Source organism: Blennius ocellaris (assembly GCF_963422515.1).
Source record: "Blennius ocellaris genome assembly, chromosome: 14".
NCBI classification, from domain to species: Eukaryota; Metazoa; Chordata; class Actinopteri; order Blenniiformes; family Blenniidae; genus Blennius; species Blennius ocellaris.
In genome coordinates this window covers 26,024,522-26,035,523 of record NC_137663.1, presented here as the reverse complement: position 1 = coordinate 26,035,523, position 11,002 = coordinate 26,024,522, and positions in this window count along the sequence as shown.

The following is an 11,002-nucleotide window of genomic DNA, read 5'->3' as shown; positions in this document are numbered from 1 at the left end:
AAAAAAAAAAAACTTTTACAGAGTAACAGCTTCCATAAAAAAGCCTTCAGGGATAAATACGGTTGTTTTTTTTTTGTTTTTTTCCTCCTCCAGACATTAACGCATCAGTCTCATGTGTCTACAGCAACATTATAACATGCTGTTGCATTTTTCTGATGTATTATTAATGACCCCAACTCAAGCTCCGGAAGCAGCACAACGGGCTTTATCCTTATTTATGACTCGACGTCAGGCTGTAAAATCACAACATTGATTTAGACGGACGGTTCACAACCAGTGGTCTGGGGCCTCCTCCTGGGACTGATGCTAATCTGGAGTTAAAAGTAAACAGGTTACACGCTTTCTGGATTCTCAAGCAAACTTGAGAAAGTCCCCTGCGTCGTCTCGAGGGTGGAGTCGCCCCGCGTGGAAATTTGGGGGGGTCAGAAAGGCGATTTGCAGCCTTTTTTTTAATGGGTCAGTTTCAGGGAACCACTGATCGAGATCATTCATTTCCTCATGTGGAAGTTAAAATGTGCTCAAAGCAGAGCAACACACACAATTAAAACAACATGCTTTACTCTTTAAAAAAGTACAAAAGCTCAATGAGGATCATTTCATGTCAATAACAGTGTAAAAGAAGTGAACGTGAAATAGATGATGGGTGTAAGAAAGCAAGAATTCTTACAGGGGAAATGAGTGATATCATGTTTACTCTGTCATACGTTCAGGATTGTTAAGCCGTGGTGCAACTTTTAAATTAAAAGTGTGTAATTTACACACATACTAGATCAGTGTTTTTCAACCTTTTTTGAGCCGAGGAACACTTTTTTCTTTGGAAAAATCTGGAGTCACACCACCACCCGAAAATGGTAAAATGTTAAAACTCTGTAGCCTCTATTAACAATATAAAGTCTTTCTCATCAAAGTTTTATCAAGAGGAATCCAGTAAATCCAGAAAGCAAGGACTTTTTTTAATAGTGACTCCGTCAGTGTGAAACCTGGACCTGATGGATGAAGAGCTGAGATCCTGGTTCACATTCTTCCTTTTCAAAAACTTCTCCATCACTGTCACTGACACAGTACTTTGATACAAGATGGTAGCAGGAGGTGGAGATGAACCACACTGACGTCTGTCACTTTACATTTCACCGGCAAAGTTCTGTGCTGCCCTCTAGTGGCGAAGAGTATTTATACATGATTACTCTGCAGCACAAATGTTTTTTTTTGAAAAAAAAATGTGAAATTGGATAATTTCCCACGGCTCACCTGACTAGATCTCGCGGAAATACCAGTGTGCCGCGGCACAGTGGTTGAAAACCACTGCACTAGATCATTTTGACTCCTTTCAGAGCGCATCAAGCAGATTTGCACCAATCCAGATAGCAGCTGACTAGGAAAACAAATATTGCACAGAAAACTGACGCGATTCCTTTTCTAGGACCTCGAAGCTCTGAGACGTCGCCTGAAGCCTCTAATGCTGAGAAGCTGTGGTGAACCGCAGTTAATGTTCACCACAGTTAAAATCACACATGTAACCAGACGGGCTTATTTAAAAAAAATATACATCCTACTATCACGAATGGATGAAAGTGATGAGAAGAGACAACGGCGGTCGCTTGGTTTTCTCTGATAAAACAGTCGTTACGTTTGGCAGGAATGACCATGTGACCTTTCGGGTCGTTCGGAGTTCCGACGGAACCGAGCGGTAAATGTGACAATCTCAGCACGGCGGCCAACGTGGCTGATTTCATGAAAACACGCAGTGACATTAATGGCAGCTGGTCAAGTTTAAAAAAAAAAACAAAACAAAAACACCCCGACTCTCCGGTCATTTGCGGCGAGATTCAATTCAATGTTCCGCTTCGGAAACGCTGCTGGTTGGAACTGAAGACGAACCAGTGAGGGAGACGTTTCCCTCTGCTTGAGTTCGGCTTCACTCTATAAACTGCTGCAAACTTTTCAAAAACATCAATTCCAAACTGACGTAAGTAAATATAAAATTACAGCATGGATGGAAGATTAAGAAGCAATGCATATTAAGTTAAATGTTAAAATCTCTGACACAGCATTGCTCTTGTTTGTTCGATATAGCATTAAAATTTATTTTCAAATTCAAAATGTTGAATTTCACTCTCACAATAACACTAAATGTGAAAATAATTGTGAGTTTTCACATTTGCTTTCCAGTAAACAAAATAAAATACAGCTGAGATCCAGTTCGGTAGATCTTTTTTAATGTATTTTTTAATGGCTAGATATTCAGATTATTTCATTCTGCGTTCATGTAAACGGGGCAAATCCGATCCTTTAATTGGAAAGGATTGAATGAGATTGACGAAAAAGTGACCAAGTAAACGCAGCGGAAAGATAAATGAGTGACGTCAGCGGGTTGGAGATTCTTTAATATTAATTAACGACAGAAGTAAGACTGCAAATGATGTTCTGCCAAAATATCCAGGGAGGATAAAGATATACTAACTACACCGTTTTCAGCTGTTCCTGTGTAAAGAGCCGTTGTTTTCAAAAACGTTGCCGTGTGAACGTGAAACTTTCGAAATGAAAATACAATGTTGTCGTGTCAAAGGGAGTCTTCATATATCCTATCGAGGCAAGGAGAGATATATAAAAATTTTTTTATAAAACATATAACTAGAATAGAACCAATCGTACGATTTTTTTTGTTGAAAAATGAACCGAAGAATGAAATTCCAGCACATTCTGAATGACAGACGTCCACATTCTGAGGCCGTTTAGCTTTAAAATACTGTCTGAGCAGTTAAAGGTACAAGAATGAATATTATTATTGTGAGAAAACAAATTAAATAACAAGCAAGTCACAATACAGTCCATGTTGCAGTACTACAATCCAGCACAAGGTGGTGCAGTGAGTCCCTCTACACTTCCTTTGACTTTCACAACAATAACAGAAAGACAAAAAAAAAGAAAAAAATGTGAATAATGACGAGAATCAAAATTAGCGGCTACAACTAAACAGGTCAGGTCTTGAGAACAGTGGCTCAGCGCCGCCCCCTGGAGAGCACAGGTGGTATATAACTGCTAACTTTAACTATTAAAGGTACAGCAACATGCTTCTGCAGCGACAAACACAGAAGAAGAAGAAGACGCGTTCCGGTTCAGAGGGTTGGGTTTCCGGGGTTGAGCAATGCGGACGGCAACCGGTTGACGGGTGTTTTTTTTTAAATCGTCCAGGTGGTGTTTGGTCATGTGACCGACCCGATAGGCATGTTTACAGGAGGCCCCGCCCCCCCGAGGCCGAGGCCGCGGCCAGGCTTTGGCACAAGGTCGGCTGCGAGTCCTCGCACTGTAACGGAGAAGCACCCTCCGATCACACACACACACACACACACACACACACACACACACACACACACACACACACACACACACACACACCAAGCTGCGCGGCTGGCTTCATGTGCTGAGTAAGAGCTGTGAGAGAACGGCGGTGTACGGGGCCGAGTCGGGAACCCTTCCAAAAAGGACGCAGAGTTCTCCGATCGCCCCCCCCACCCCCAACCCCCCTCCCCTCCCCCCACCTCACCCCCCCCCCCCCCCCGTCTCTCAGGTAACGACAGAGACAGCGCCGTGGCGGATTAAGTGATGCTCGCGGGGCCGCGGAGACACGGACGCTCTCCTCAAACCGCCTGCGCCAGACTGCTCGCACGAGAACTCGGGAGGAAAATCACGCCAGTCAGCACGGGAGAGACTTTCTTTTTTTTTTTTTTTTCTTTCCCTCACAGAGCAGCCATCTTCTGCACTCAGTGTCAGTGGTTTTAGTGAATTTCTCCGCTTTTCACAGTGAAAGGTTCTCCGGAGCAAGAAGTGAAGCTGCATCTGGTTTCATCCCGTCGTTCTGAACGGACTTGACGTGATCAGGAGAACATCCACGGGACACAAAAGAAACGAAGTCGTACAAAATGCACACAGAACAGTCACGGGAAGGCCTCCATGCGACCTGGACCTCCGTGACGTTTCCGTCTGCAGAACAACGAACCGCATGAAATCAAAAGCACAAGACGCAGACTCACGTCTCTTTCGTCTATAAATAGCAGAACATCCACAATATGAGACTTTTCCTCACGTCATTAAACAACGACAAGCCATAACGAGCCAATATAGGGGTGATGCGTTCAGGCGCATCACGTAACTCCGAGCTTTCTTGTTAATTCAGTGGGTGTGGCTTATGTTCAGGCGCAGTCAGTAATTTGTGAATTACAGTATATTACTCTTTAAACACACGCAGCCGTCTCGTAGTTCTTTTACATGCAAACCCAATAATTCAACTTGATTAAACTTGCTGTACTGCTGTATTTCCAGTATGTATGTTGTACTTTCCGGGGGGGGGGGGGGGGGGGGGGGGGAGGGGGTTGGAAGGATTTAGCTGTTTAATTTTGACGACTAACAGGCCTGGAAAAAACAGTATATTTAAGGTGTTTTAAGTGAAACTGTTGTGTTTTGCGTGTCCATTTACACAAACACAGTGGAATGTTTTGTTCCATTGCAGACGGGGGGGGGGGGGGGGATTAAAAAGATTCATTCGTAGAAATTAATGTGCCGTTCACTCTTTACTTTGGCTCTGCTTCTCCATTAAAGTGTGTTTTTGACACTTTCTTCCGCTTCACGTGTGGAGACACGTTTTGATTCTTACAAACAAGCGATATGGAGTTTGGCCAAAACCACAAGTTTAAAGGAGCTTCAGTGTTCAAGGTTCAAGGTTCAAGGTGTTTTTATTGTCACATCACCAGTAAAAGCCAGGTTTCACGGTGAATGGAATTCTTATTTTGCCGTCTACCCTGGAGCCGACATACATAAATAAGTAAGTGTATACACAAAAAATAGAATAAGATAAAATATATAAATAAAATGATAAAATAAAATAACAAAATAAAACAACAGAGCAGTGCAAAACAGTGTTCACAGCTTCATTATGTAAAAAAAACAGCCCCCACTGTGTTTCCTAGGGGGAAACACCATTTCCAGCATTTCAGCTGTTTCTGAGTAAATTGACATTGTTTTCAAAACGCTGACGTCCAAACGGAATTTTCTTTTTTTTCCTGAAATGAAAAAAATAAATAAACGGATTTGAAAATGGAGCCTTATTTTCATCCAGTGTCGAGCAGAATATATGAACAAAGTAGTACTCCACATTGGCAAGTAAGCTGAAGGTCAGGATTTGCACTCATCCTTTACAAAAGTGGCACTGCACGTGTAGCAGAAAGCGTGAAAAGTGCTAATCGTCTTTACTTTTACTTCAATGGGACGAAAACTGACCGCGTCACGACGAAAGTAGGTTTTTGACCTTTCCGCGACCTCGACCTTGACCTCTGTCCGCCGCTCTCCGTATTTAACGGGACCATTTTGGATAAAGACAAATCCTCCCAGCACGTGAACCATGGCAACAGAGGCTGATCTCCTTTGCTCTCCTGTACGAGATGCTTCTCACCCGCTGTGTATAAGACGGTTCTTTATTGTTTTTTCCCCGTAGTTTATAGGGATTTATTAGGAAACGGTTCGAGGTTAACGTCCCTAAATCTTACTGATTGTTTCTCGGTTGGTTTTCATGGAATTCCGGTAAATAGCTTACATTACATGACGTTACAATTCATCCGTTCACTGTTACTGTCTATTTATTCTATTTTATACCCATACTTTGGCACTTTACTGTTTATATGATTATATTGTGTATATATTTTTACATTTTTAAATTGTTATTTTTAATATTACTGTTACATGCCTTTTGGCACTGTGGGTCCGAGAGGACAGAAATTTCATCTGTGCTGTCGGGTTCTATGTTTGGGAACCAGCGGCTGACGGATTGAGTGTAAATCCTCCATATCAGTAATTCTCCAGCATTAAAACCCACATGGAAAGAACCTATATGAGGATATATGCACATATGAAACCCATATGCTGCATATATGCACGTATATGACAATATATATGCTGCATCTATGCATATATATGCCACATATAGGCAAAATTTAGGTGCATATATGTGAATATACAGGCCATATAGGTCTCCTGTACTGCTTCTTTAATTCCACACACATATATATATATATCACTTGGGCAACTGTCATATCAAGGCAATAACTAAGAACTAACTAAAAAACAATTATGCAAGAAGAACTTATGTATGTGCGAACACGTGAAATTGGTATCGCATGTAATTGCCCACATGGAAAGAACCTATATAAACATATATGTTTTAATAAAGGTTTTGATATAGGTTTTGAATACATGCGACATATATACAATTGGCCATTTCCCTATATTTTATGTACATATATGTACATATATGCCCAATTAAATTGGCCATTTTCCTATATTTTATGTACATATATGTCGCTTTTGTGTGACGGCAACAAAAACTAGCGTGAGAAGCACAGGAAGGCTTCCCACATGGAAAGAACCTATATAAACATATAGGTTTTGATATAGGTTTTGAATATATGTGACATATATAAAATTGGCCATTTTCCTATATTTTATGTACATATATGCACATATATTCCCATATGGGTACATATATGTACATATATGCCCAATTAAATTGGCCATTTTCCTATATTTTATGTACATATATGTGCCCATATGGGAATATATGTGCATATATGTACATAAAATATAGGAAAACGGCCAATTTTAAATATGCTACATATATTCAAAACCTATATCAAAACATATATGTTTCTATAGGTTCTTTCCATGTGGGAAGCCTTCCTGTGCTTCTCACGCTAGTTTTTGTTGCCGTCACACAAAAGCGACCCAGTCATATTTCGACATCTGACAAGACGCCACATCCAACTTGCTTTTCAATCCCAAATACGGATCAAGTCCTGGAAACTGCAGGCGGATTAGGACTTTGGACCGGCGGCCCATCGGAGGTCTCTTTCAGCTGCTCGGCGTCGTGACTGAACCGAGTCGAGGCGTCTGGGTCGGTCCAGGAAACACATTTCACACATGGACAAGCAAGATGGCTGATGAGGATTTCCTCATTAGGCGAAGCAGTGGAGAAGGTCTCCTCTTCAAGGGCCGCGGTTATAATTAGTTACAATGCTCTCCTATGAATATTTAATAACACGGTATATAGACTACAAAACCGAAATACTAGTGTGTAAAAATCTATAGAGTCTAATGAATTTCCTAATGTATTCAATGGAAAAATGAATTATTAAGACACGCGGTAAGGGATATGGTCGGAGATGTAAATACGTCTAAAAGAGGTCAAAGTCTGATAGATTCCTGGCCGTTTGAAATGTTTAACAAGGAGAGACGGACGTCCGTCACAAACAAAGCCTGGGAGAAGTAAGGGTGCTACGTAAACGGAATTATAATCAGGATAAGTCATTTTTTTTAGGGGGATAGAAATGACCCACAGACATGATTCAACAAGAAAATGATTTGTAAATTAAATGATAACAAACATATTCAGACCCTTTGAGTTAGTAAATGTCTGTTTAGCTCTAAACGCCACGAATGGGTCCATTAATTTGTCCATTTTTTCACATCATGTATTTGGTTTTTTTAATAATTGCTATTTAAGAAATACGACAGTAGATTATTGCAGCAAAACGCCATAAAAAAAGCAGAAAACAATGAGGTGAGTTGTGTTTAGAGGCGATGTTACTGGAGGACAAATCCAAATTAAACATTTTATTTTGTAATACAAGGTTCATCAAAAATCCTGAGTATCAGGTAACTAAAAACAGTAAATTGAATCATGAGATTCCAGCTGTTGATGCACTTTCTGCGTGACGCTCAGGAGCCGAACGCAAAAGAACACGTTTTTGTTCAAAAGTGCCGCGTGCAGAATAACTAATGCCGTCGTCATACAACAGGGGGCGGTAATGAGCTTTGTCTGGTTTATTTGAGGGTTTTTTTTTAGCCTTTCTTATAAGTTTAGTAGTAAATCAAACGTCTCTTTCTGACTGGACTGAGGACAGACTAACGCGCTGAAATAAGAAGACTGGACATGCTATAGCTAGCTGGACGACATGCTAATGTCGGTAGCGTTGGCTTGTTTTTAATAGTTATAAAACTAAACGTGGTATCAAGCGTAACTTAAAAGCCAGAAGCAAAGCATGTCGTCACACCGCTACCGTCTTTATTCACGTCTTTTTAAATTATAGAAGCCCAACGACACATCAAGTCTCGTGACCGTCCTCAGATATCCTCAAATATCATCCGAAAAAAGAATTGAAGTCAGTGACGAATAACTTTGGAAAATGAGATGTCGTGCAGGCGTCCAATCTGCTGATCTCCTCCACAATATATTTGTTATTTTAATCATTTCGTAGATCTACTTGTTGTGGTGCACCGTTGATGAAGACATGCATCATGTGGACAAGCTGTGAGTCTCTATTCAACCTGCTCAGGTCAGGAGAAACGATGAATTCAGGCTGATTTTGTATCTCAGTTGATGTCGACTAAGACCTACGTAGCCTTCCGATATAACTGTGGCTAGCAGTGAAGGCTAACAGCGAACTTTAAAGCGTGAAGAAAACAAATTGTGTGGTTTGCCTCAAAACAGACGTTAAATAAGAGAAAATGTCTCACGGCACCACAGAAGCCACGATCAGAGCTTATTGGCACCATTTCCTCAGCAATACGATGGAAATCGACTAATTTAGTAAAGAGTCGTGTTTATGGAGAGAAGTTAGCATTAGCAGAGCTGCTCACTTTAAACCGGTTACCATTGCTAAACCGAGGACAGACATCCATGTGTGATCTCCACCATCAGAGCCACAACTCCACCATTTACTGCACCCTGCTGTGCAAATGTCCGTCAAAATGAAAGCAAACAAACGAACCCTTGATAAAATAATGACGGCACTTTCTGAGAGCAAAGGACAAAAACTGTATAATCTGACAATCCTACTTCTTTACGGTCAAAAATGTACTGCAACCAAGGTTTCCACCCAAAACAGGTGGAGATTAATCTTTTTGCTCTTTAGACATGTAGTAAAACGGTACATTACAGATTTCATAATAAAACACACAAATGTTGTAAGCGTGACGGTTGTAGGCCATAGTTTAAATAGCACACATCAACATCGTTTACTTAGAACTCAGCTGTCAGCAACAATATCTGTAAATAAAATAATGATTTAAACAAAAAAAAAAAAGTCCTGAAATGAAGCAAAATGTTCTAATTGGTGTGGAAAAACACTGAAATGGAAATGTAATTGTGTGACAGCGGTGAGGTTGCTATCCTCACTGTACACTGCACATCAGGTTGTACTGGACTCAAGTGAGGATCCCGGGTTTGAATCCCTTTTGCAGTACGAAGGACATCAATGTGAAAAAAAAAACTATGCAAGGCTGCAGTGCAGGTTGAATAAACACTATTCCAAGTGGCTTTCAGCACCAGAAGGGGGATTATTCATCCTCGCCGGCATTAGAAACAAACAAAGTGAGCAGGTTACGGGACCACTGCACAAACATACCGTGATGTTGCTCAATTTGTTTTCTCCAAATGATCAAAAGGAAGGTTGATGACCGACGTTTGACTGTGAATCTTCCACTCAGAACTCGCGTGTCTCCAGCTGAACACATCTGTGACCTGAACCAACAGCGGCTCACTGGGAGCCTCACCTGAGCCTCACCGGAGCCTCACCTGAGCCTCACCGGAGCCTCACCTGAGCCTCACCTGAGCCTCACCTGAGCCTCACCTGAGCCTCACCGGAGCCTCACCTGAGCCTCACCTGAGCCTCACCTGAGCCTCACCTGAGCCTCACCGGAGCCTCACCTGAGCCTCACCGGAGCCTCACCTGAGCCTCACCGGAGCCTCACCTGAGCCTCACCTGAGCCTCACCGGAGCCTCACCTGAGCCTCACCTGAGCCTCACCTGAGCCTCACCTGAGCCTCACCGGAGCCTCACCTGAGCCTCACCTGAGCCTCACCGGAGCCCGAGACAGGAAACGCCATGCTTTGCTCTCCCAAAGCATGATGGGAACGCACGGCGAAAAGAGCTCAAAGCAGCTGCATCAGACACACCAGAATCAAGCAGTGTGTGTGTGTGTGTGTGTGTGTGTGTGTGTGTGTGTGTGTGTGTGTGTGTGTGTGGCCTTCGCTGCATGTCCTCTATATGATTCGTTGCTCGTCCAGCCGGTGGGATTCAGGTTCGTCAATCCAGCGTGGAAATCTTTTTTTTTTTTTTTTTTTTTTTTAAAGCGATGAAATAAAAAGCCTTGGGATCGCAGCACGTGCGATCCTGCTCACGCCACGGCCCACTGTGGCAGTGTAACCTTGAGGATCAAGAATGCCCCCCCCCCTCCCTCCTCCTCCTCCTCCTCCTCCTCCTCCTCCTCCTCCCTCAAGCCGAGCGATGAGACAAAAGGTGAGCAATGACATCTCACCCACTTTCACCTCCTCCCTGCCGCCACCACACCCACCGCCGTCAACACCGCTTTCCCAGTCATGTGCTCCCCCCCCCCTTTTTTTTTTTTTTTTTTTTAGCATGCAACTCCTCCTCCTCCTCCTCCTCCTCCCAGTCACCTCCACTCACCTGTTCTATCTTGGCCAGCCATTCCTTGTTGCGGGCCAGCTCGGCCATGAAGGCCTGGTGCTTCAGCCACTTCCTGTGCAGCTTCTGAGCCTCATCCCGCGCCGTGTCTCGGGCCATAAGCATCTTCTCCTCCGCACCGCTGTCCCAGTCGCTCAGCTAGGGGAGACAAAAATAGCCACCATCAGGAGCCCGACGCTCGAGCCAGCCCTTCCTCACCCCCCCCCCCCCCCCCCCCCCCAACCTCCCCACCCCAACCCTTTCCACAGGACGTCCTGCCTGCCTTGCCTCCTCTACGCCAAGAGAGCCACCCGCTCTGCTCTGCAGGGGCCTGGGTACCTGTGTTTGTCACCACCACCACCCACCCCACACCCCCCCCCCCCCTCCCCCAAACCCCACCACCACCAGGCACCCTATTCTGGTGGAGAAGACGGATAGAGAAAGAGAGCGAGAGAGCGAGAGAGAGAGAGAGAGAGGGAGAGGAGGAAGAAA